The following is a 27,872-nucleotide window of genomic DNA, read 5'->3' as shown; positions in this document are numbered from 1 at the left end:
GACCCTTTGGCTAATGGGGTGCCACCTTGCATGAAACCAATCAGTGCTACCATTCTGTTAATACCAGCAACTGAAGAAATAGTGATGGAATCTCACTCACTGTCTTTGCTCCACGTTCTGTAGAAAAGCTTCTAAACTTACACCACACCCAACACTATTCAGTTAGTTGACTGGCTTCTTAGGAGGTTCTTCTTTCTGCTCCTCATATTACAATCTCCAGATGTAATAGCAATTTCAGTGCCCCTGCCTTCAGATGAAATGCCACATGATTGCATAATCTTAACTGAATGACATATTTTAAAGGACTCTCCAACCAAGTTGGAGAGGTTCCTATCAAATACTTCTTACTAACCCCTGTGCTGCAAAACTAGAAGGTGTAGATTCATGGACTTACAGTTATTTAAAGAAGGCTGAATCTCCTGAGTGGACTGTTTCACTGGAAAATGACCTCCAACTTGAATTGAGTCTGCACAAGGACAAGAAGATGTCACCTGAAGAAGACAGCTAAATCCCAAGACCCCAGACCTGGCTTGCTGGAAGTTGAACTGCTGCAACATTTTTGAGAAATAATTGTTATTTTAGGACTTTGCAAAGCTTTTGTGTTAATAGTCTAGTTTTAGAAAAAGGAACCATTTTTCTCCTTATGGTTGTTCCTTTATCCCAATGCCTACATTGGCATGGTAACACTTTGGTTAAATTATCCCACACTGTTGCCACTGGAAGAAACCTATCTGATTGGTGGATCTGCCATACAATCCATAGATCTATTCATGAGTAATACAGCCATTAGTAATGTTTGCCATTGACTTTTAAGATATCCCTAATGTCACCACTTATTTGGAGCAACTCCCCTCTGGATTAATTTCCCAGGTCTGACTTCATCTTAACCTGGAATACTGTTTTAATTTGTCTCTTGTTGTTAACGGTGGGCCCACGCTTTAACCTAGATTATATCCATGGTCCTCCTCAATCCCTGTACTACGGGCTAAACAAGTGCCAACAATAAATCAATAAGCTACCATGTAACTATATTCTGAAAGGCTTGAAAGGAAAGAAACTGATGCTTTAGTTTGTTATTGTCTGCACTCTCCATGAGTAAGTCTATTTTTTTTTTTTTTTTTTTTTGAGTTGGAGTTTCTCTCTTGTTACCCAGGCTGGAGTGCAATGGCGCGATCTCGGCTCACTGCAACCTCTGCCTCCTGGGTTCAGGCAATTCTCCTGCCTCAGCCTCCTGAGTAGCTGGAATTACAGGCATGCACCACCATGCCCAGCTAATTTTTTTGTATTTTTAGTAGAAACGGGGTTTCACCATGTTGACCAGGATGGTCTCGATCTCTTGACCTCATGATCCACCCGCCTCAGCCTCCCGAAGTGCTGGGATTATAGGCGTGAGCTACCGCGCCCGGCCGAGTAGGTCTATTAATAGTAATTCCTTAGTGGAATCACCTGAGTTCCCCCAGGCTATGTTTTTGTATGTGGCATTGGCACTTGTATGGCATTTGCCCATACAAGGATGGGCACATAATTTCCTTAGTAGCTGGCAGGTAGAGGGCTTATGCTTATTGGGACAGTTTGTGACTCTCTTGTCCTTGCATGAAAATACAAAAGAACTCTCCTTTTCTCTCCATTACAGAGTGAAGACAACTATATTAGCAAAGATGTTGGTAATATACATTAAAGCATTTTGAGAATATTAATTCCAAGTGCTTGGAGTCTATATCAATAGATATAAGATTCAAAACCTATCAACCACCATTAGTCAGTGATATGATTCAGCTCTTCGTCTCCACCCAAATCTCATCTCAAATTGTAATCCCCACCTGTCAAGGGAAGGACCTGGTGAGAGGTGATTGAATTATTAGGTTGGTTTCCCTCATACTGTTCTCAGGATAGTGAGTGAGTTCTCATGAGATTTGGTGGTTTTATTAGTGGTGGTTTTCCCTGCTCTTCTCTCTCTTGCCATCTTGTGAAGAAAGTGACTTCTCCTTCTGTCATAATTGTAAGTTTCCTGAGGCCTCCCCAGCCATGCAGAACTGTGAGTCAATTAAATCTCTTTCCTTTATAAACTACCCAGTCTCAGGGACGTTCTTTATAGTAGTTGAAAACTAATATGGTCAATTAGCTAAAGGAGAGTTGTAGCTCAACAAAGACCTCTAAATTCCTTAACTCACATCGTACTGCATAACAGAATCCCCCTGGATTATTTATTGTCTGAAAAAGGAGATGTCTGTGTGGTAATTCATACTATTTGTCATACTTACATTAACACTTCTAGAGAAATGGAAACTCAACTAGAGAGAATAATGCAAAAAACTAAATCATTACAAGACATAAGAAACACTGATCCTCTAAATGACTTGCTTATTTGATTACCCTTAGAACTAAGTTCTCTACTTCATTCTAGTCAAGTTATTATTATTATAAACATAATGATACTTATCATTTTTCTGGTTATTAAGTTACTCATGATTTGTATTACTGCTTGCTTAAGATCAGTGGCTGAGGCCGAGAGAACAGTTGCTCAGTCAAAGAATTGTATTAATCAAAGATGTGGCTGTGTAGCCTGACTTGGGTTATAAATTTGGCCTACACAACCACAGCTTTATAGCCTGATGGACTCACCTCACCATGGGACATAACTCTAGGAATGAGCCTTCCTGGTGACGTGGGACTAAGCTCCTAAACATAAAAGGAGCCACAACCATTTGAGTTCATCTATGATGTTTTCTTTGAAAAACCTTGATGAGCAGGGGGAAATGTGAAATTAAGTAATTCAAACTTAAAGCTCTTGGAACTTTAAATTATTTTGAGACTTGAGTAGAATATGGCAATGTGTCCTGAGTCATGTAGCATGTCGCGGCAACGTCTGACTTTCTGATTATAGATTAAATCTCTTCTTCAGTCCTGTCCTGTAAATGGTTAGAAAAGACCAAATAGTGCCAGAGATAAGACCCCTTCAAACCACTTTCTCCTAAAATAACGTTAAAGCAATCTTCCTTGGAATGTAGGAAATTGACAATCGCTATAAGGTATTTACTGACCTTGTAAGAAAAATGTTGTAAACCTGTTAACTGCCTACATAAATAAAACCTTAACTTTCCCACTTCCAAATGCTGGCCCATTCTTTTGGAGTCTGTATTTCCCAGGTGGCTATCCCCAAGTGTTACATGAACCAACTCTATACTTAATCTTATGTTTCAAATTTCGTTATTCAAGGTTGACAGGCTGAGTGGACCATCACAGTTTTCAAATAACTGTCAACATCCAAGTAGAAAAAACTGTTACAAATCCTTTGTATATTGAAGCATACACAAATTAAATATATTCTGGGTTAAACATGATGCTATATTCAAATACTACAATATGCTTTAATTTTACTGTTTTCTAATTTTCAGCTGTCATATGAAAAATATAGATGTATTAATTTCAGAGCTTATTGTGGTCTGATCCTATGTAATTTAAAAAAATTAATTAAGTAATTCAATAAATATTTGCTGATCCCCTCTATATGATACTTCTCTTGACATCAGAAATATAGCAGTGAATAAATCTTTCAAATATGCCTACCTTTATGGAACTGACATTATAATGAGGGAATGAGGCCAACAGTTATTTGTTTTTTATTTTTTAGCAAAATACGTAGTATGTTAGAGGATGAAAAGGCTTATGGAAGGAGAAAAGCAGGTGGTATGTTGGTAGGGGTGGTATTACAATTATAAGCAAGGTGGTGAATGAATGCCTTAGAAAGAATGTGGTTAAAACCTGGAAAAAGAGGAAGTAAGTTATGGATGTTAAAAAAAAAAGAGTGTTTCAGCCAGACAGAATAGTAAGTGTAAATGCCCTGAGATGGGGTTTCTTAAATGAGTGACAAGATCTGACATTTTTTAAAGGAATACCCTAAATGCTGTGTGAGAATAAACAAAAAGGTGGTGGTGAGAGGAGTCAGAAGCAGAGAGAACAGTTAGGAGTTAATTTGACAGTTACAATAATGATCTTTGATTGGACCAGAATGATAGCAGCTAATGTGGTGAAATGTAGTCAGAAAATGTTCTGAAATAGAACTGCTGATGAATTGGTTGTAAGTATGAGAAGAAAAGAAACCATGTAACTGGAAGGATAACATTGACAAACACCAGGAAGACTATGACAGGAATGCACTTAAAAGGAAGATTTCAAGTTCATTTTGGGGAATATTAAATTGAAGATACTTAAAATATATTCAAATGGATCAAAGTTGTGTGGGAGAGAAACAGAATTTTTGGCCCATAATGACATATAAAAACATGGTACTGAATGAGATTAGATTAAATTACCTAGACTATGAGTAGGAGAACATAGCCACATCCCTGGGACATCAAAGCATTAAAAGATAAGAAAAATAGGAAAGAATCATCAGAGTAGACAGAGGGAGAGCTTATGAAATAGAGAGAAGAAAAACAAGTACAGTACCCTGACAGTGAAGAAAGTGTCGAAGTGGAGGAAGTGAAAAACTGTGTCATGTGCTGCTGGTTGGCCAAGTACATAAAGGATGACAAATTGACCACTGGATTCAGCACAGTGTAGAAAACTGGTGACTTTGCTAAAATCAACTTTGGTAAAGTAGTAAAGATGAAAGACTAATAAGAAAAAAACTTAAAAGAGATTGGAAATTCATTCTAAATGTCGTATCTGGTAACTCTTTATTAAGTCAAAATCTTATTTTAAATGTCAGAAGGCAGATTGCACAGTATTTTAAATGAGAAAGTAAACAATTAATAAACAATCATTATAAGTGATACATATTAATTAACAGCCATCTACCAGCTAAGAAATATGATTTGAAAGGAGTTGGCGTGGATATACAATTGTTGGCCAGAAAACAAAACAAGACAGTAATTTCTGAAATTTGTACTGTTGCTATCTATTGACCCCAAATTTTTGCTTATATTCTGTGGAATGAAGTAGAGTCTAATGTACATGGAAAAAACTGTCTATTAAGCTTGGCTTGACAAAGCAATAGTTTTAAATTTTCCTAGATTGAGTATAGAAGAGAAGTCACAGCTAGCAAAGAATAATACTAGCATACTGATATACTTCTAAAAAACATGAGAAAACTGACCTTATATTGTGTACCATGTGCATGTTCCATAAAATAAACAAAGAAAACAATTTTTTTTAATCCTGACATTTTTGAGAAATTTAGAAAGTTGTATTCTACTCAGATATGGATACAAGTTAAAGTTAGCAATATGTAAGAGCCAAAATCAAATCATCAAAATATTTACAGAGTATCTACTGTAATGAAAGACAATATAGTAATGCTTTGTGGAATACAAATAAAAAGCAGCAGAATGCCACAGATTCTGTCTTCAGTGAGTTTCAAGTTCATTTGAAGAAAAAATGAAAAAAAAAAGGTTAAATACTAACCATATGCATTTTAAAATATAGTTAAGAAGAAAAATCCAACAACAATCATAAGTAGCACACATCTAATAATATAATCAGTGAGGCTCTCAATATTAGAGGAGGCTTGAGAAAGGAAAGGATTGATTCAGTTTAGTAGGCTTTGTGGAATAGCTCAAATTTTATTTAGTCATTAGACAAACTTACCGTCTTCCTGATTCTCAACATCAAATGGGAAAAACATACAAATACATAATTGCAATATAAAAGCTAACCAATAAAATAGAAGCATATGATTGGAACTATAGAAGCAAATAACTTTATTAAAATGGCTAAGGAAAGGTTTCATAAATTCCAGGCTGTCAACTGAGTTTTGAAGAACAGATAAAATCTGGGAAGGTAAACAACAGAACAGAAGCAATAATGGCACCAAGCCTTTTCACATAGAGTGAATACTCCACGTGAAACCAAGTATTTGTGAAGAATAACTTATCAATGGCAGTATATGATAAAATAAATAGAATAATTATATTCTAAAATAAATAGAATTAATTATTTGACAATGATATTGTTAGCAATAAACCAAAGAAAAGAGAGATTTGTAACAAGGAAATAGAATAATTTCTAGTAGGTATTTGTCTTTAGCCAAATATCAACTATATTTGTGCATGCTGTGTTTGGCTACTTTAATAATGATGTGTATGTCTATGTATTTACAAACATGCAAATATAAAGTAATCAAGTGCTAACCTTTCCCAAATACTAGATGGCACCTTACTTAAATAGTAAATATAGTATTTAGGAGCTAATAGCTATATCTGAATTGTTACCTTTGCAAACTACTATGCTACTGAATTATAATTTTAGGAAACTTAAGGTCATGAATCACATAAATAATATAATGAAAAGCAATCCAAAACATATTTAACTCATTAATGAAGGAATTAACAGAATGGTTAAACTACTTCAAAAAGCATCAAAGAGATTTATATAGTCAATTTAGAGAGGCATGCTGTAGTAAGTTTAAATCAGAAATAAAAGTGATTAATGTCCTACAAGGCAGTAGAATAGTAATCTTTTTCCATTAGAGAGCAATTATTTGCATCTCTAACAAATAGAGTCTTGGTTAAAGTAAACATTTAATTGTACCCAGTTTAAGCTGAATCATGGGTAAACAGTGAGTCAACCTAAAGCAGGTTGCATAGAGAAATAATCTTTGGTTGAATGTATTAGACAACGTCTCAGTATGACATTGAAAAGGCAAGCATCAACCATTTTACTAGTTTACTAATTTGGGGGTGATCTTTATCAGATGTTCCTTTGATTATAAAAAGTTGTCAGAGAGTATTTTCTTTAGCACATAGAAAGGCTGGTTTCATTGTGTTTTGGCTTGATTCATTTCTATGGTTCAGCAAAAGGTCTTAAATAACATGTATATTTGTCCTTTCTGAATAGACATCAAATCCAGAGTTACACAGAATTGAAAACTACTATGCCCACAGAATTAAATTATGTGTGGAATTTCACCTAGAACAAGAATGTAGGGTTGAAAATTTAAAAGCTTCTATTACTTGCTCTTCTTTCTCAAGTGTAGGAACCAAACAAGGGGTTCATCTCCACCTAGCTTTGCTTGCAGTATATGTAATGTTAGTGAACTTCTCTCATTGAAGTCTTCAAAATCTGCTGGGTTCCTCAATTGTCAGAAAACAAACTTCCTTAATATCTTTAAGGCAAAAACCCTATTATCAGACCAGTATTCTGGAAGGGATTTATAGACATTGCTTCCATACATAAAATACAATTCCTTTTCCTTAATCATGGGCTTTTCTTATGTGGATAAGTGAGATTTATTCTTGCTATGTCCTTAATTCCTTGATTCACAATGGATTTGTCTAATTATAGACTGGTTAAAAAAAAAAAAAAGGAAGTCAGAATCTTAATGCACCCATGCAAATAACAACATTGCCATGAAAAGTAGAGACTTAGTATTTGTTCCTATTCTCAGAGATGTCAGTGAGAAAAAGATACCATTTTTTTAAAGTATTATTTTAGTTTGCAAATGTATATTCTACAAAGAAATAGAAACAGATTTCCATCAGAAAGTAGTACATTAAGAAATGTAACCAATAATATTTCAAAATGAAAAACCACATTTAGACTTTCCTCACCAGTTCATTCGGTCCCACTTAATCAGTGTATAAACCAAAAACAAAATTCTAAGAAACCCAGCTGACTGAATGGACCCCTCTTCTCGGCCAAGGGGATTCCAAAGTAAAACTGAAAAACTAGTTCAGGGCATGAAAACGGGGGTCAGACGTGCCTCATTATACCTTCCTCCCTTTAGAATTTAGGCACGATTGACCAGAATCAACATTAAAATAGAGATCTGAAGACTTTTTGTAGCAAGAAGATACCAAACTTCAACCTGACTGTAGTCTCGCATCACATGACAGATAGCAGGCCCTGAAAGAAATTGAAGTATTTTACCTCAGAATATAGTTATTTGACAGATTTTTAAATGTGGAGAATATCCTTTCCTTTCTGTTTTTTTTTTTTTTTTCCCCCTGATCTAGGAGAGATTTAGCTAAGAGTCTGGCACCTTTGAAAGTCTGATAAGAGCCATTTACCATCTATTCTCTATGAAGCCTGCTACCTGGAGGGTTCATCTACATAATAAGAACCTTGGTCTCTACAATTCTTTATCTTAACCCAGACACTTCTTTCTATTGATTCCAGGTCTTTAGATAATAACTTTTCTACTCTTTCATCTAATTGCCAATCAGAAAATCTTTGAGTCTATATATGACCTGGAAGATGCCCTCCATTCCCTGCCACCCCATAGGTTTGAGCTGTTTCACCTTTCCAGGCCAAATCAACATATACTTTACATGTATTGATTGATGTCTGCCTATAACTTCTGTCCTCTAAAATGTATAAATTAAGCTGTAACTCAATTACCTTAGGCCTGTGTTCTCTGGACCTCCAGCAGCTGTGCTGTGGGACTTAGTTTTCTGAGAATAAATCTTTTAAAATATTTTACAGAGTTTGACTCTTTTGGTTGACAAATTCTTATTCTGTTAGATCTTGGATAAGCATTCTGACCCAAGCTTTTGTGGCATTGTCTGTTTCTTGACTGAAAAAATTTTGGAAACTTTCAATCAGTCCCCTGGTAAAGTCTAATAGTTCTAAGTGATGTCAGTTTAGAAGCTGGTGCCCAAAAGTCTATACCTTGAATTATCTGCTACAGTCTGGTATGATGTTCTGAGAACATGATTCTTTGCTGAGGACCAAATTCCTAAACTATAGATTGTAATGAGTCTTGAGGTAAACATGAGAACATAAATCATCTGTTGGTGATTAATTTATTACATTAAGCAACACTGTAAGATTCATTGGGAGTCAAATTCTCTGTTGGGCTTATAATAGTGATATCATAAAGATTTGATTCATATTTCCTCTAAAGGCAAAACATATTATGAACTGATATCTTTCTATCATGGGGATATAAGTAAAAAATTAAAAATCTCTGGACCCCAAGCCTTCTTGTGCAAAAGGGAAGATAATTGCAACATCCTCTTCCGAGTGAATGTCTGATCCTAACATGCCTCAGCTGGAACCCCATGGAAAGGCAAAAGGCCTGAGGCATCTGCTGAAGGACAGCCTCCACAGATCATTCGTAAGTAAATTCTTTGCTGACCTCCCATAAACGAGGATATGCAAATTGTAACTTTAGGTCTACAATCTAAGTCTAGTTCCTATTATAAAACTAAGGTCTCTTCAGTTCCATACTGTTAATATCTATTACAGTCTGGGCATGGTGTCTCCTGCCTGTAATCCCACCACTTAGGGAGACCGAGGTGGGTGGATCACCAGGTCAGGTATTTGAGACCAGCCTGGCCAACATAGTGAAACTCTCCTGTCTCTACTAAAAATGAAAAATAAAAAAAAATTAGCCAGGTGTGGTGGCGGGCACCTGTAATCCCAGTGACTTGGGAGGCTGAGACAGGAGAATTGCTTGAACCTGGGAGGCAGAGGTTGCAGTGAGCCAAGATCGCGCCACTGCACCCCAGTCCCAGCAACAGTGGGAGACTCTGTCTCTAAACAAACAAACAAACAAACAAACAAACAAACAAACAAACAAACCTCAATTGACACTTATGTCTCAGTTACTCATTTCAATTGTCTGGGATAATCTCTGAAATGTATTTGTATTAATAATATTTTCCTATACAAAACGAATTAGAAAAAGCCCAATGTCTCTTGATTTGACAGCTCTTCCTATGCAGTTCTTACATTACGGTAGAACTAATTAAGAAATATCAAGTACATCAAACAACCTAATTATTACTACTATTTCTCCTTTAACAAGGTGAAAGAAGAATCTATGTAGTTATCCAGAGACTTCTGGAGTACCCCAAACATTATTTAGGTATAAAAGATATCTTGAAATTAATTTTTTGGAATGTACAATTTGTTCTTAGGGAGGCTAAATCAAAAGATTTATCAGAGGAGATTAGACACTTAAGAGAGGAACGTAGGTGACTAAGAAAAATAAATGGTTGTAGCCTGGCTACCTATTAATCATAATGTCAAAAGAATATTTTAAAATAGCTATAGCCAAAGGTAACCTAATTCTAAGAGACCTTAGCTCTTTCAGAAATAACTTTTTAAAAAATCATGAAGGGTAGATCATCAAAGCAAGGAAAATGCACAAAACAATGTTATTCTGATGAGGTGGAAAATTTCTGTTGTATGGAAAATTATACAACAGTTAAAAAGTAATCTTTATCATTTTTTGTTCAGAGGAACTGAATACTCCAAGACCTTGGCAGTAAAGAATTCACAAACTTGTTTTTTCCCTTTATTAGCAAACTCATCAAAACTGTACCAACACATTTCATTGCTTCTTTTCAGACTCATGCTTTTTGGGGATATAATCTCAGATTAAAAAAAAAACAAACTTTATTTTCCTAAAACCTTACACAATGTTCTAGCCTTACTTATCTTGACACATTGTTTTAGGATAAAACTATTATCTTTTTCCCTTATAAAACAAAAACACGTTCCATTACCTTGCATACAATGATTGTATTTATTTGCCATTATTGTTCCATCTAGAGTCATCTCATCTATGGCAATTAAAACTTTTAATCAAAGTACAAGTTCTGCTTCACAACAAAAAGTGGGAGGCAGGGTTGAGAACTCTGTCTTACACAACTATTTTGGCAGCACAGAGAAACTCATGAGTACACGTTACACAACCTCTAAAATCACATGATCTTTTGACACTCTTAAAGTGGCAAAAATAAAAATATTCTTGAACATATTTCAAAGGTATAGTCACTCTGTAACATTTTAAAATAAAAACTATGCTTAGTGACCACATTTTCAGTACTATGTGTTTGTTGCTTAGAAATTATCCATGCCTCCAAAGATTATGTATAATATTCATCAAGTTCTTAAATTTATCTCAGAATCCTGCAGATTTGGTTTAGATTGACAAACAAAAAAATAACACAATCACTATTTGATATCCAAAAGTGTGCTGGAATTATAATATGGTTAACTGAACACATAACATTATGTGTTTTATAATCTTAACGTTTCCATGGAAGAGTATTCATGAATCTGAACAATAAACCAATACAGAATTTTATGACATTAACAGTCTCTTCATGAGAAAACAAACCCAAATCTTAAAAAAATAGTTTATTTTATACTTTACACTGAAAAAAGGCAGGAAAAAGATATATAACAGTTTCAAAAATTCTTCTAGCCAATCTCATTTTTCCATGGATTCATTTTGAACATATGAATGTGAATTGCTATAAAAATACATTTCTGAGCTATTGCTGAGAGAAGTGTTTTTTTTTTTTAACCTTAAAAGCTTAGATAATTTCTCTAGAGTGGAATTCTTCATTGAACCACAGAACACAGAAAATAATTGGAGTGACTATTTTCTCAATTCTCCCAAGGATAGTACATAACTAATAGTATTGTAGATGCATCAGAGAAAAGTTAACTATATACAAAAGATGCCATAGGAAATTAGGGCAATTCTCTGGTGGAAGAGGAGAAACCAGTAATAGTATATACCAAGCAATAGAAATTTTTCCCTGGGAATTCTTTGTTTTCTTGCGTTACATACACCACATGTTTGGTAATATTCTTTTCATGGCTGGACCCAACACACTGACACTCAGATAGATGAAAGGCAGGACTCTTTGTAACTTACACTTCCAAACAAGAGAAGGCTGCTGATGGAGACAAAGGCAGCCAGGGGTACCCAGCGAAACCCCACCTTCAAGCCTAAAACAGCCTGAAGCCTGAAAACCCAGACTGCTGATCTCAGATGAAGCCTGCCCTTTCCCAACTGATTCTCTCTGAACAATGCCCACCTGCGCACTGGGAGGATTGGGTGGAGCCTCAGAAAGTTCAAGCCATTTGCAGCGGGGAGGAGCCGGAATTCAATACATGAGTAGGGAAACCTGCTAGCAGGACTCTCTCACTTTGCTGAGAGTTATTTTTCCTTTTTCCTTTTCACCAAATAAATGCAGGACAAACAATCTCACTGGTCCAGATCCCAAAGTACAGATCTCAGAAAAGATATCCAGTAAGTATCACATACTTTCTTAATGAAATTAAATTTGCATAATGGCAAACATGGTATGCGAGAAAGACTTTATGTTTCCTGATGCTCACATTTCTGTAGAAGGGCTTGCTTGTGGGACTGACCTTGACTGATATCTAAAAATTTGGCTTTTGGAATGTTTCCTATATGACTAATTTATAAAGCTGTTTTGCATGCCTGGGGCACTGAATACTAATGCAGCAGCCTGTCTAGATTGTTTGTGCAAACAATGTGATTTATGATGAACACCTGCTTTCCTTCTGGGAGCGGGCTTTCAGTACTTGTGGCTGGTGGCACAGGTAGAGAGTACCTGCATGGCCAATCTCCAATGTATACTTCCCACTCTGTCCAAAGCAGACTTTCTGGATAGAAACACTTTGTGCGTGTTGTCACAGTTCATTGCTGGCAGAATGGGCATGTATTGCACACCCTCCTGAGGGAGAACTTTGGAAGTTGTGCCTAGATCCCCCCAGATCCCTCCTGATGAGGCTTTTTGTCCTTGCTAATTCTGCTTTGTGTCTTCACTGTAATAAATTATAGCCATGCATACAATTAAGGTGCTTGCAGTCCTGTGAGACCTTCTAGTGAATCACTGAACATGTGAGTAATCAGAGGACACTGGAAACATGCACAAACAAAAAAAGAAAACTACAAGCCAGATTTCCTATAGTCTCTCACTATTAGATCTTAAATGCTCAATGTTTTTAAAACTAGATTCTCAAAGATTATTGCCCCTAATAGATAACTATGTATTTGCTTTGTGCAAACCAAAACCAGAACCAAAGTTGGACATGAACCAGAAACAAAACACAAAAAATCAGAGTAAGGGGAATAATAAGTTAGCAAAGATAAATTCTGTTGCCACATTTGATTCTTTCAAAAAGTGCAAACTAAAATACAGATGAAGTTGCTGCAAGGAGTACTTGAAGAGCAGAGATCTGAATAGTCAGTAGAGAAAAACAGTGTGAAATAAGTTTTCAAGGTGAAAAACAAAACTGGTTAATGTCCTATAGGGCAATGAAGCCATAACTTTATGGACTCATCTTTTTAACTGACAGAAATCATTTGTATCTCTTTCTAAAAAAATTAACATGTAACTTCACAGAAATTAAGACTTAATCAGTGTTACATAGGAACTCAAACAAAGGTATATTATAGAGAATTTTTAGCTGGATCTATTAGCCAATGTTCCAGAATAGCATTAAAAAGGCACACAGTCATCCTTTTGCTCTATTTTGAAGTTTTGGATAATTTTTCTTAACAATGTGATAAATATACCAGTAATAAATAACTGCATATTCATTGTATACTGAAGAGTACATATGGAAATAATTGAAAAAGAAATTTGTATTAGAAAGAAAATCTATTTAACCATAATTCTAACCTCAATAACTTATGACAAAGATCATTTGGTTCATTTTAATAAATAAATTATATTATAAAATTGTGCTATCAATCATATTATTAAAAGATACTATACTAACAGTGAAATGAAATAATAGAACATGGGTAATATATTTTTCAGGGAAGACATCACACTGTTTTGTTTTTATCAAAGGCAATGAAAGACTTATGTGCTACTTTGAGGTAATGAAGTATAATGGAAAAGGATTCTTCCATAGGATAAGAATTATAGCTGCATAAAACTTGCTTTCTGTGAAATAAGGGTGTAATGAACTGAATGTGTGTGTCTCCTCAAAATGTATATGTTGAAATCTAATCCCCATGGTGGGTCCTTTGGGAAGTAATTAGGCTATAACGCTGGATGAGAATACTGTTCTTATAAAAAGAAGTCAGAAATCTAGCGTGTCCTCTTTCCATCACGTGAGGATAAAATAAGATGTTGGCAGTCTGCAACCCAGGAGCACTCACCAAAACCCTACCATCGGAGTGCCCTAGCCTGGCACCCTCATCTACTACTTCTAGCCTCTAGAAGGGTAAGAAATAAATTTCTGTTGTTTATGAGCCACCCTATCTATGGTACTTTGTTAAAGCAGCTCAAACTGACCCAGACAAATGGAGGTGGTTACTAGATACTATTCACAATTACCATGTAATCTGCAACACCTATGTCATGTTGCCATAGGATTCCTTAATCATAAAGGCAGCTTTCAGTTAATGCATATAGAATAAGATCAAGCTGGATGTCAGAGAAGGATGGAGGAGAGGTTAATCCATTGCCTTGGATTAACCACAACAAAAAAGCAGAGGAGGGATGTATTAATGTATTGTAAGAAAACACTTTATAATATGGGTAGCTTATCTAGCATTTAGACCTTGGCTATTTCATAAGATCTCTAGGAACAGAACTGAAGTTTAATCAACTAATGAAAGGATCTTTGATTTTTCTTGCACCAGAAAACACAGAACGAGGCCTGTGAAATGAAATGTTAATCACATGTGAGCTAGCTACATCTTGCAAGGAAACTGATATTATGCTTGTTACTTTGTACATGTATTCAAGGACTAGTATCACCTTACACATTTCACAGGTGAGCACTGAATATTTTTCAGGAATCCCTTACGTTGCTAATTATTAGAAGTTCCTTTCCCATCATTTCAGTGTATAATCAGGCCAGCATATTTCAGAGAGAGCACAATCACAAATCCAGGTTTTAAGTAATAGAAATCTAACAGGTAGGAAATATTTAGCAGAAATTAAAAAATCAAGGGAAGAGTAGAAAACTGAAACTGAGACAATGTTGTTTTTTCTTTTCTTTAAGATGCCACTGTATATAAATATATATACCTCTTGATTTTTACACTCTACTTAAAACTACTCAGAAGCCTGCACCTTCTCTCTTCCCAGGGCAATGCATAGAGCTGCAGTGGACTCAGCTAGTGTGGGAGAGCCAGACACAGCATGGCCTGAAAGGCCCCTCAGCCACTGGAGCCCTATTTTGCCCCAGCCTGGCTGTCTCTGTACTAGGCAGGGTAAGGTATAGGGGAACTTTATTGAGAATAAACTTCACTCTATGCTGGAGATGGTAAGAGTGTTGAGGGGAGATGAAAAGCTTGAATCTTTAAAAATAGTTGGCCATTTGCAATTACAATTCTTTTCTATTCTTAAATATTCAGTAGGGAAAAGGACAGCTATGATCTTTGAAAGGGGCTGGTAGTTTTCCAGAACCTGTTATGACTGGTTAATAGAAATGAAATATGGGCCAAGTTGTAAAGATACTAAAACTATATTATAAAGAAAAGTAGATATAACTTGAAAAACATCACTTTCTTTAGACTTTAGGGTACTGCTCCTATTCACCCTTCCCATATAACAGAATGCAATGCAGAGAACACAACCTCTTCTTCTCATAGTCCTTTTCACTTGGATCCTTCTTCCATTTTCCCTGGTGATCAGCACTGAATGTCAGAGCTGAGACTCTAGCAGTTGTTCTTTGTCAGCAAAGCTTTAGCCCATTAGGGGAATAATTCCTACCTTTATTTTCCTCAAATATCACTCATGGCTCAAGTATTTAAGAAAATCCTCATTGAGGCTCAATAGTAACAAGCAAACAAAAGAAAAAGAGGGACTCATTACATGAGAAACTTGAAACTTGATATCAGCTCTGATATTTCCCTGATCTTATCCTAACATTTATTCTTAGAGGGTGACTTTATGTAGATCTCTAAGCACAGAACTTACTATTTTGCCTCACTGAAATTTTACGCCTGTTGATTAGCAGCCCCATTCTCTCCTCCCAGGCCCTGGGAACCACCCTTTCATTGAGTTCATAAATTTGACTATTTTGGACACCTCGTATATGTGGAATTATACAATGTTTGTCTTTCTGTGGCTGGGTTATTTCACTTAGAATACTATTTTCAAGGTTCATCTGTGTTGTTGCAAAACACAGAACTCAAAGTGGATTTAAAACTTACATGTAAGGTCCAAAACTGTAAAAGTTCTAGAAGAAGCATAAGGGAAAAAGGGAAAAACTTCACGGCGATGTTCTTGGGGATGATTTTATGCATGTAACACCAACACATAGGCAACAAAAACAAAAGCAGACAAGTGGGATGACATCAAACTAAAAACCTTCTATGCAGCAAAAGAAACAATCAACAGAGTGGAAGGACAACCGATAGAATGGGAAAAACATATATGTAAACCATGTGTTGATAAGGGGTTATAATCCAAAGTACATAAGGAAATTCTACAGCTCAAGAGTTAAAAAAAAATGATTTAAAATGGACTAGACCCTTGTCTGCAGAAAAGATAAAAATGACCAACAAGTATGTGAAAAGATGCTCAACATCACTAATCGTTAGGGAAAGGTAAATCAAAACTGTGATGAGATACCACCCCATACATTCTACGATGGCCATTATAAATAAAGGTAAAGCAAAACAAGACAAAAAATCAGAAAATAATACATGTGTACAAGGATATGGAGAAATTGGGACCCTTGTACACTGCTGGTGAGAATGAAAATGGTATAGCAACTAGGGAAAACAGTATAGAGAGTCCTCAAAAAATTAAAAATGCAAGGTTTTTGAAGAGATATTAGCACTCTTATGTTCATTGCAGCATTATTCATAATAGCCAAGATGTGAAAATAACCAAAATGTTAAAACTCAAACTGTCACGTTAATCATTTTAAAGAGTTTATTTGAGAAAACAGCAGTTTATGAATTGGACAGCACCCAATTGCGATGCTAGCTGGGGAGGGGAGGGAGGGTTTCAAGAAAAGGCTTTTATAAGGTGAGTGGGAAAGCAAGGCAAAGAAAATAATTGCTTTCAGTTATGTGGTTGCTTTATTTGGATTACCCAGTGGAAATTCCCATTTATTCAATTTGAGGTTAGTTAGTGGTTTTTGATTGATTAAGTTTAAATTTCATCTTCCTCTAAGTGAGTTATAAGAAAGGAATTCAAGCTAGATTTAGATTGCTTCAGTAGGATCTCAGAGCACTGAAACTGCCTCAGGTTAACTGCCTCCTATTTAATTACTTTAGCAATGTTTATTGACAGATAAATGAATAAAGAAAGTATGATATATCCACACAGTGGAATACTATTTTAAATAAATATAATCCCAAAATGAAAACCTCTATAGTTTTTATAATGTTAATATTAAAGAACATCTCCAAAAATCAGTGGAACATCTTGTGCAAGGAGGTGTTAAGCCTTTATGATGAAAAAGGGAAAAGAGCTGCTCTCAAATGTTTAGTGGCCAGATTAACAAAGACTAATACTTAACTTTTTTGTGTGTAAAATTTTGTAGCTAAGTTTCTTGGTAAATTGAGGTTTTAAAATCAGGGAAAAGGACTTCTGCTTCTGAAAGATGGAGTAGCTCCATTTCTTCCACTAAGTTCAACTAAAAACTCTGGACATTGTATATGAAACAAACATAAGACACTGAAGGTAGAAAAAGAAGACAGACTAGCTAGCAACCTCCAGATTCAAGGAACCACATTCTGGTAAGTTACTTGGATTTTTTCTTTGCCTCATATATCTCAGCTGAAGAAGCTGTCAATCTGCAAACATCAATAGATACAGAAAATAAGAGACCTAATAAAAGGCCATTTGTTTCCAGCCAAAGTACCAGAAAAGGAGTAACTTAGAAAGACAAAAATCTTTTATACAGTAAATACTCTATACTAGCCATCTACCACAAAAAAAAACTGTTGCTCCACACTTACCAGTAAGGGTAGGGAAAGTAAACTTCCACTGAGTAGGGAAGTAAACTTCCACTTTTGCTAGGCTGTAATAAGGCACTTAATTCCTCCCTTTTGGTGTCAGAGAAGGCCAAGTAGAAAGCCAGGACTTTCATTCTCATTGGGTAAATAATAAGCCATCTCCCTCCCTGTGATGTCAGCAGTGACTACTTGTGAATGCAGAAATTCTATCCATAATAAGGTGACCTCCACCCACTCCTGACTGGAGTGCTGTTAGAGAAAGTTGAATTCCTCCAATAGGAATCAGAGGACTCCTATCCTCTGATTGGATTGCCATCAGCACCAATGGTAATAAGGCCACTCCATTCTGGTGTAAGCAGAGGCTCTGTGGGGAGCAGTTACAAGGCACTCCTATCCCTTCTAGATAAGGAGGTGTTCAGTAGAGGTCTACTGGAGAGCTGTAATTCCATTCTTTTCTTGCAGCAATGAGGAGTCTTCCTACCCTCGGGTGTCAATGCACGCTATTTGTGGAGATCATACTCCTATCCTCATTTGGCAGTAGGTGGTGCTCATATCTTTACATGCTAGAATGGTGTCAAAATAAGACAGCTAAACAGAAAGACTAAATAAGTACAAGAGTTTCACACAACACCTAAGACATCCATGTTTCAACTGAAAAACACTCATTATGCCAAGGATCAGAAAGATCTCAAAAACAAAAAAAGACAATCAAGAATGGCAAAACAGAATTCACAGCAATGCTAGAAATACCTGACAAAGATTTTAAAACAGCCATCATAAAATTTTTTCATGAGCAATTTATAAACATATTAGAGAAAAAAATAGAATTTCTGCAACCTCATCAGAGAACATGAACCAGAGGGAAAACAAAAAAGAAAAAAACAGAATTTCTCAGAAAAAAAATAAAAATCTCAATAATATAGGAGATGTAACGAAGAAGCAAATGAAAATTTTAGAACTAAAACATACTGTAACTATAAAAAAAAAAACTCAATGAACTGGCTCAAAAAATGGAATAGAATGGAAAAAAGGGTCAACGGACTTTAAGATAAAAAACAGAAATTACTTATAATGTAAAACAGAAATTAGACAGAAAAAAAGATAGAACTTTAGGAACCCATATGTGGAGGTTAAAGCAACTCCATCTTGGATGCCAATCCACCATGTTGACTTCTGATTAACCTCTAATCTTGGAAGGCCTCTAAGATTTCCAGTGTGTCTATTTTTTCTTAGGGAAGAGTACTGATTTACTGTAAATCTCGCTCTTAGTTCAAAACAACCTTGATATCATCATACTTCAATTTTCCTGCACATGCCTTCTGAATGTGGGAGGTTCCACCATCTGGTCTTGCCACAGCCCAAAGCACAGACATGGCTTCTATTTGTAGGTCCTCATTAAATATATATTTCTGAGAAACTGGATATGCCAGCCTCTTTCTTCTGCATCTCAACTTCCCTGGACTTTGAGGATAGGCTTGTATAGAATAGGCCCGCCATGGAACACTGTGAAACTATAATAGAGTTCTCTCATGCCATCTACAACTGGAAGGAGAGAAAAAAGGTAGAGAATAAAAAGGTACTCAAATAATGACTGAAAACTTCCCCAGTTTGGCATAAGGTATAATCCTATAGATTCAAGAAGCTGAGTGAACTCCCAAAAGAAAAAAAAAAAAGGAAATTCCAAGAAACATGTAGTCAAACTTCTAAAACTAAAGATAAAGAAAAATTATTAAAAACAGCAAGTGTTGAGAGAAAAGAATTGTCAATTCAGAATCTTATATCTAGCATAAGTATTCTTATAATAAAAAAGCTGTCTAAAGAGACATCCTTAAAAATATTATAGATAAATCAAAATGGAATTAAAAAAAAATATTTAAGATAGTTCAGGGAAAAAATAAGCAGAGAAATAAGAAGCAAAGGTGATAAACAAAAAAATAAAATAAAATAAAATGTCTGATTTGAGCCCTAAAATATCAATAATTACATTAAAACTGAATGGTTTAAATACTCCAATTAGACTTTTGTAACTTACATACTTTGCAGATAACATGATTGTCTACAGAGAAACTTTCAAGGGCTCTACACAATAAAACCCCTAGAACTAGTAAGTGCTTTCAGCAATGTTTCACAAACACACAAAGCTCTGTTATTAGGTTGTTGCAAACATAATTGCAGTTTTCTGCATCATTGAAATTTGCTGTTTGATATTGGAATACATTCTTAAATAAATGTGGTTATGTTGCACATCATTTTAGTGCACATTTCTCACTTTATATTTTTTACTTATTACTTACTGTTTATTTTATATTTATTTTAGACTATGGAAATGATGTTAGATAAAAAGCAAATTTGAGCAATTTTCTTATTGAGTTCAAAATGGGTCATAAAGCAGTAGAGATAACTTGCAACATCAACAGTGCATTTAACCCAGGAATTGCTAACAAAGGTACAGTGCAGTGGTGGTTCAAGGAGTTTTGCAAAGGCGACAAGAGCCTTGAAGATGAGGAGCATAGTAACCGGCCCTGTGAAGCTGATGACCAATTGAGAGCAATCATTGAAGATGATTCTCTTACAACTACACAAGAAATTGCCGAATAACTCAATGTGGACCATTCTATGGTCGTCTGGCATTTGAAGAAAAATGGAAAGGTGAAAAAGTGATAAGTGGGTGCTTCATGAGCTGAGTAAAATTTTAAAAAATTGTCATTTTGAAATGTCATCTTTTATTCTGCGCAACAGCAACGAACCATTTCTCAATCGGATTGTGATGTGTGATGAAAAATGGATTTTATACAACAACCAGCTCAGTGGTTGGATTGAGAAGAAGCTCCAAAGCTCTTCTCAAAGCCAAACTTACACCAAAACAAAAGTGTTGGTCACTGTTTGGTGGTCTACTGCTGGTCGGATCTAAAACAGCTTTCTGAATCCTGGCGACATCATTACATCTGAGAAGTATGCTCAGCAAACTGATGAGCTAAATTGAAAACTGCAATGCCTGCAGTGAGCATTAGTCAACAGAAAGGGCCCAATTCTTTTCCATGACAACAGCTGACCCCATATCACACAACCAATGCTTCAAAAGGTGAATGAATTGGGCTACAGAGTTTTGTCTTCTCTGCTATCTTCACCTGACCCTTTGCCAACGTACTACCACTTCTTCAAGCATCTTGACAACTTTTTGCAGGGAAAACACTTCCACAACCAGCAAGATGCAGAAAATGCTTTCCAAGATTTCATCAAATCCTGAAACACAGAGTTTTTACACTGCAGGAATAAACAAACATTTCTTATTGGCAAAAATATGTTGATTGTAATGGTTCCTATGTTGATTAATAAAGATATGTTTGAGCTTACTTACAATGATTTAAAATTCATACTCCAAAATGGCAATTACTTTTGCAACAACCTAATATATTTCTAAATAGTAGCAAAGAATGCATGGTAGTAACATTAAATATACAATACCACTAAAAATCAGGGGGAAAAAAAGAGACACTTACGTATAAATTTAACAAGACATGTAGAGGACTGTATGAGGTATCACAGTATTCTGGAAACTATAAAGTGCTGAGAAATCAAATAGATAAGAAATCTCAACATGGTAAAACTTTTAATTCTGCCCAAATTGATATATAGGTTCAATGTAACTTTTATTGAATTACATGAGATTTTTTTCTCTATATAGACAAGATTATTCTCAAATGTATATGAAAAAAATGAAGTAAAATAGCTAAACATTTATTTAATTAATAAGAAATAGAATTTTAATCAGCCCATATAATTTCTAGACTAATTGTATAGATACAGTATTCAAGACTGCATAGTATTGGTATAAGGGTAGATCATTGAACAGAATAAAAACTACAGAAGCCAACCCATAAAATATGCCCAGTTTTTTTTATTATTAGGCGTTTTTTTAGAAGAAATTGTAGGTTTATAGAAAATTGGGTGGAAAGTACAGAAAATTCCTATACAGCCTCTCATCCTACCCAGTTTCCCTTAGAATATATTGTTTAGTGTGGTGTATTTGTTACAATTCATCAGAGATATTGGTCTGTATTTTTTTTCTTGTTGTACGCTTAATTGGCTTTGGTATCAGGGTGATGCTGGCTTTGTAGAATGAATCAGGGAGTATTCGCTCCTCCTTGATTTTTTAGAACAGTTTCAGTAAGATTGGTCTCAGTTCTTCCATGTATGTCTGGAATAAATTGGCTGTAATCAGCTATCTGTTCCTGGTCTTTCCCTTACAGTCCCAAGGGAGATTTTTTATAACTGATTCAATTTCACCATTCATTATTGACCTGTTCAGGATTTCCATTTCTTGCTGGTTCAATCCTAAGAGGCTGTATGTTTTCAGTAATTTACCTATTTCCTCTAGATTTTCTACTTTGTGTCCATAGGGATGCTCATAGTAGCCTTTGATAAGCTTTCTCTTTCTCTTCTATCAGTTGTAGTGACATCTTTATCATTTTTTATTTTGCCTATTTGAATCTTCTCTCTTCTCTTGGTTAGTCTAGTTAGCATTCCATCAATTTTGTTTATTATTTTCAAAGAAGCAATATTTAGTATTTGTGTAGTTTTAAAGGATCCTCTTAGTGTTGATTTATAGTCTTATTCCCCTATAGTCTAAATAAGGTACTTAATATGATTTCAATTTTTAAAAATTTATTAAGATTTTCCTTGTGGCCTAGCATATGGTAAATTTTTGAGACTACCCCTTGTGCAGGCAAGAAAAATGTATATTCTTTTTTTCTAGGGTAAAATTATTCTGTAAATGTTAGTTAAGTCTAGCATGCAGTTTAAGTCCAGAATTTCTTTATTGATCTTCTGCACCAATGATCTGTCAGGTGCTGTCAGCGGGGTATTGACATTCACTGTAATTATATTGGTATCTGTATTTTTTCATAGGCCTTAGATAAATACTATGTAGTATTTGTTTTATCAGTCTGGGTGCTCTGGTGTTGAATCCATCTCCTTATCCTTATATAATAATGTTCTTTGGCTTTTTAAACTGTTATTGATTTAAAGTCTGCTTTATCTGATATGTACATACCTATTCCTGCTCACTATAGGTTTTCATTTGCATGCAATATCTTATCTTTTTACTCACCTTTATTTGGAGTATGTAAATGTCTTTACCATTTAGGTAGGTTTCTTCTATGCAGCATATGATTGGATCATGTTTTGTTATCTGTTCTGCTGGCTTATATTTTTTAAGTGAAACATTTAGTCCATTTATATTTACAGTTAGTATTGGTACGTTAAGTTTTGCTCCTGCCATAATGTTAGTTATTACTTAGTTGCTTTGCAGTCTCAATTACGTAATTGTTCTTATACGACCTGTGAGTTTTATATTTTCATGCATTTTTGTGATGATAAGAATCATCCTTTTGTTTCCATGTTTAGAACTCCTTTGAGCATTTCTTACAGGACCAATCTAGTGGTGACAAATTCTTGGTGTTTGCTTATGTTAAAAAGACTTTATTTCTTCTTAATTAATGAAAATTAGTAAAGCAAGATACAAAATTCTTGGTGGTTATTTCTTTTTTTGTTTGTTTGTTTTTGTTTTATATATTTTTTTAATTGCATTTTAGGTTTGGGGGTACATGTGAAGAACATGCAAGATTGTTGCATAGGTACATATATGGCAGTGTGGTTTGCTGCCTTCCTCCCCATCACCTATATGTGGCATTTCTCCCTATGTTATCCCTCCCCAACTTCCCACCCCCCACTGTCCCTCCCCTAGGTGCCCCCCACAGACCCCAGTGTGTGATGCTCCCTTCCCTGTGTCCATGTGTTCTCATTGTTCAACACCTGCCTATGAGTGAGAACATGTGGTGTTTGATTTTCTGTTCTTGTGTCAGTTTGCTGAGAATGATGGTTTCCAGATTCATCCATGCCCTACAAAGGACACCAACTCAGCACATTTTATGGCTGCAGAGTATTCCATGGTGTATATGTACCACATTTTCTTAATCCAGTCAATCATTGATGGGCATTTGGGTTGGTTACACATCTTTCCTATTGTGAGCAGTGCTGCAATAAACATACGTGTGCATGTGTCTTTATAGTAGAATGATTTATAATTCTTTGGGTATATACCCAGTAATGGGATTGCTGGGTCAAATGGTATTTTTGGTTCTAGATCCTTGAGGAATCGGCACACTGTCTTCCACAATGGTTGAACTAATTTACACTCCCACCAACAGTATAGAAGTGTTCCTATTTCTCCACATTCTCTCCAGTATCTGTTGTTTCCTGACATTTTAATAATTGCCATTCTAAGTGATGTGAGATGGCATCTCATTGTGATTTTGATTTGCATTTCTCTAATGACCAGTGATGATGAGCTTTTATTCATATGTTTGTTGGTCATGTAAATGTCTTCTTTTGAGAAATATCTGTTCCTACCCTTTGCCCACTCTTTGATGGGATTGTTTGTTTTTCACTTATGAATTTGTTTTTTTGTAGATTCTGGATATTAACCCTTTGTCAGATGGATAGATTGCAAAAAAAAAATAAAAATAAAAATCTCCCATTCTGTAGGTTGCCTGTTCACTCTGATAATAGTTTTTTTTTTTTTTTTTTTTTTTTTCCACCAGACAGGAGCTCTTTAGTATAATTAGATCCCATTTGCCTATTTTAGCTTTGGTTACTATTGCTTTTGACGTTTTGGTCATGAAGTCTTTGCCCATGTCCATGTTCTGAATAGTATCGCCTAGGTTTTCTTCTAGGGTTGATATGGTTTTAGGTCTTACATTTAAATCTTTAATCCATTTTGAGCTAATTTCGGTATAATGTGAAAGGAAGGGGTCCAGTTTCTCTTTTCTGCATGTGGCTACCCAGTTTTCTTAACATCATTTATTAAATAGAATATTCTTTCCCCATTGCTTGTTTTTGTCAGGTTTTTCAAAGATCAGATGGTTGTAGATGTGTAGTGTTATTTCTGAGGCCTCTGTTCTGTTCCATTGGTCAGTGTATCTATTTTGGTACCAGTACCATGATGTTTTGGTTTCTGTAGACTTGTAGTATAGTTTGAAGTCAGGTAGTGTGATACCTCAGCTTTGTTCTTTTTGCTTAGGGTTGTCTTGGTTATGCAGGCTCTTTTTTGGTTTCAAATAAAATTTAAAGTAGTTTTTTTTTTAATTCTGTGAAGAAAGTCAATGGTAGCTTGATGGGGATAGCATTGAATCTATAAATTACTTTGGGCACTATGGCCAATTTCAGAATATTTATCCTTTGTATTCATGAGCATGGAATGTTTTTCCAAGTATTTGTATCTGCTCTTATTTCCTTGAGCAGTGGCTTGTAGTTTTCTTTGAAGAGATCCTTCACATTTCTTGTAAGTTATATTCCTAGGTATTTTGTTCTCTTTATAGCATTTGTGAATAGGAATTCACTCATAATTTGGCTTTCTGTTTGTCTAAAATCGGTGTATAGGAATGCTTGTGATTTGGGCATGTTGATTTTGTATCCTGAGGCTTTGCTGAAGTTGCTTATGAGCTTAAGGAGGTTTTGGGCTGAGAGGACAGGGTTTTCTAAATATACAATCATATCATCTGCAAATAGAGACAATTTGACTTCATGTCTTCCTATTTGAATACTTTTTATTTCTTTCTCTTTCATGATTACCTTGGCCAGAACTTTCCATACTATGTTGAACAGGAGTGATGAGAAAGGGCATCCTTGTCTTGTGCCAAGTTTCAAAGGGAACGCTTCTAATTTTTGCACATTCAGTATGATATTGGCTGTGGGTTTGTCAAAAATAGCTCTTATTATTTTGAGATATGTTTTGTCAATACCTAGTTTGTTGAGAGTTTTTAGCGTGAAGGGCTGTTGAATTTTGTTGAAGGCCTTCTCTGCATCTATTGAGATAATCATGTGGCTTTTGTCTTTGGTTCTGTTTATGTGATGAATTATGTTTATAGATTTGCGTATGTTGAACCAGCCTTGCCTCCCAGGGATGAAAACTTGATCACGGAGAATGAACTTTATGATGTGCTGCTAGATTTGGTTTGCCAGCATTTTATTGAGGATTTTCCCATTAATGTTTATCCAGGGCATTGGCCTGAAAATTTCTTTGTTTGTTGTGTCTTTGACAGGTTTTGGTATCAGGATCATGCTGGCCTCATAAAATGAGTTAGGTAGGAGTCTCTCTTTTTCTATTGTTTGGAATAGTTTTGTAATAAATGGTACCAGCTCCTCTTTGTAACTCTCATAGAATTCTGCTATGAATCATCTGGTCCTCTGCTTTTTTTGGTTGGTAGGCATTAATTACTGCCTCAATGTTAGAACTTATTATTGGTCTAGTCACAGATTTGACTTCTTCCTGGGTTAGTCTTGGGAGGGTGTATGTGTTCAGGAATTTATCCATTTCTTCTAGATTTTCTAGTTTATTTGCATAGAGGTGTTCATAGTATTCTCTAATGGTAGTTTGTATTTCTCTGGGATCACTGGTGTTAACCCCTTTAACATTTTTATTGTGTTTATTTGATTCTTCTCTCTTTTCTTCTTTATTAGTTTGGCTAACAGTCTATGTATTTTGTGAATTTTTTTACAAAAAACCATCTCCTGGATTCATTAGTTTTCTGGAGGGTTCATTGTGTCTCTATCTCCTTCAGTTCTGCTCTGATCTTAGTTATCTTTTGTCTTTTGCTACTTTTGAATTTGTTTACTCTGGCCTCTCTAGTGCTTTTAATTGTGATGTTAGGCTGTCAATTTTAGATCTTTCTTGCTTTCTTCTGTGGGTATTTAGTGCTGTAAATTTCCCTCTAAACGCTGAGTTAACTATGTCCCGGGGATTCTGGTACATTGTGGCTTTGTTCTTACTGGTTTCAAAAAACTTATTTATTTCTGCCTAAATTTTGTTATTAATCCAGTAGTCATCCAGGAGAAGGTTGTTCAGTTTCCATGTAGTCTTGCAGTTTTGAGTCAGTTTCTTAATCCTAAGTTCTAATTTGACTGTACTGTGATCTGAGAAACTGTTTGTTATGATTTCTGTTCTTTTGCATTTGCTGAGGAGTGTTTTACTTCCAATTATGTGGTCAGATTTAGAATAAGTGTGATGTGATGCTGAGAAGAATATATATTGTGTTGATTTGGTATGAATAGGTTCATTTGGTACAGAGGTAAGTTCAAGTCCTGAATATCCTTGTTAATTTTCTGTCTCGTTAATCTGTCTAATATTGACAATGGGGTGTTAAAGTCTCCCACAGTTATTTTGTGGGAATCTAAGTCTCTTTGCAGGTCTCTAAGAACTTGCTTTATGAATCTGGATGCTCCTGTATTAGGTTACACATATATTTAGGATGTTTATCTCTTCCTTTTGCATTAATCCCTTTACCATTATATTGCCCTTCTTTGTCTTTTTGGATCTTTGTTGGTTTAAAATCTGTTTTATCAGAGACTAGGATTGCAACCCCTGCTATTTTGTTGCTTTCCATTTGCTTGGTAAATATTCCTCCATCCTTTTATTTTGAGCCTATATATATCTGCACTTGAGATGGGTCTCCTGAATACAACACACCAATGGGTCTTGAGTCTTCATTCAATTTGCCAGTCTGTGTCTTTTAATTGGGGCATTTAGCCTGTTTACACGTAATATTAACATTTTTATGTGTTTATTTGATCCTGTCCTTATGATGCTAGCTGGTTATTTTGCTCGTTAGTTGATGCAGTTACTTCATAGTGTTGATGGTCCTTACCATTTGGTATGTTTTTACAGTGGCTAGTAATGGTTGTTCCTTTCCATATTTAGTGCTTCCTTTAGGAACTCTCGTAAGGCAGGCCTGATGGTGATGAAATCTCTCAGCAGTTGCTTGTCTGTAGAGAATTTTATTTCCCCTTTGCTTATGTAGCTTAGTTTGGCTGGATATGAAATTCTGAGTTAAAAATTCTTTTCTTTAAGAATGTTGAATATTGGCCCCCACTCTCTTCTGGCTTGTAGGGTTTCTGCAGACAGATTCACTATTAGTCTCATAGGCTTCCCTTTGTGGGTAACAAGACCTTCCTCTCTGGGTCCTCTTAACATTTTTTCCTTCATTTCAACCCTGCTGAATCTGAAGATTATGTGTCTTGGGGTCGCTCTTCTCGAGGAGTATCTTTGTGGTGTTCTCTGTATTTCCTGAATTTGAATGTTGGCCTGTCTTGCCAGGTTAGGGAAGTTCTTCTGGATAATATCCTGAAGGTGTTTTCCAACTTGGTTCCATTCTCCTTGTCACTT

General features: G+C 35.4%; 1 long non-coding RNA gene across 4 annotated transcripts in view; it reads left to right on the top strand.

Moving 5' to 3' along the window:
• Positions 1-27,872, top strand: part of LOC105718325 (uncharacterized) — a 268,420-nt gene that overhangs the window by 21,157 nt on the left and 219,391 nt on the right. The window contains exon 1 of one of the 4 annotated variants that reach the window (XR_010345370.1): positions 11,892-11,995. The exons of the other annotated variants lie outside the window; for them this stretch is intronic. This is a non-coding gene — a long non-coding RNA (uncharacterized LOC105718325). Of the gene's footprint in view, positions 1-11,891; positions 11,996-27,872 lie in introns of those variants that run through there. 4 annotated transcript variants of the gene reach the window in all.

Source organism: Aotus nancymaae, unplaced genomic scaffold (genome assembly GCF_030222135.1).
Source record: "Aotus nancymaae isolate 86718 unplaced genomic scaffold, 86718_ANA_hifiasm-v0.15.2.pri h1tg000033l, whole genome shotgun sequence".
NCBI lineage: Eukaryota > Metazoa > Chordata > Mammalia > Primates > Aotidae > Aotus > Aotus nancymaae.
Note: the sequence above shows the minus strand (reverse complement) of the source record. Positions and strands in the feature narration are given on the sequence as shown.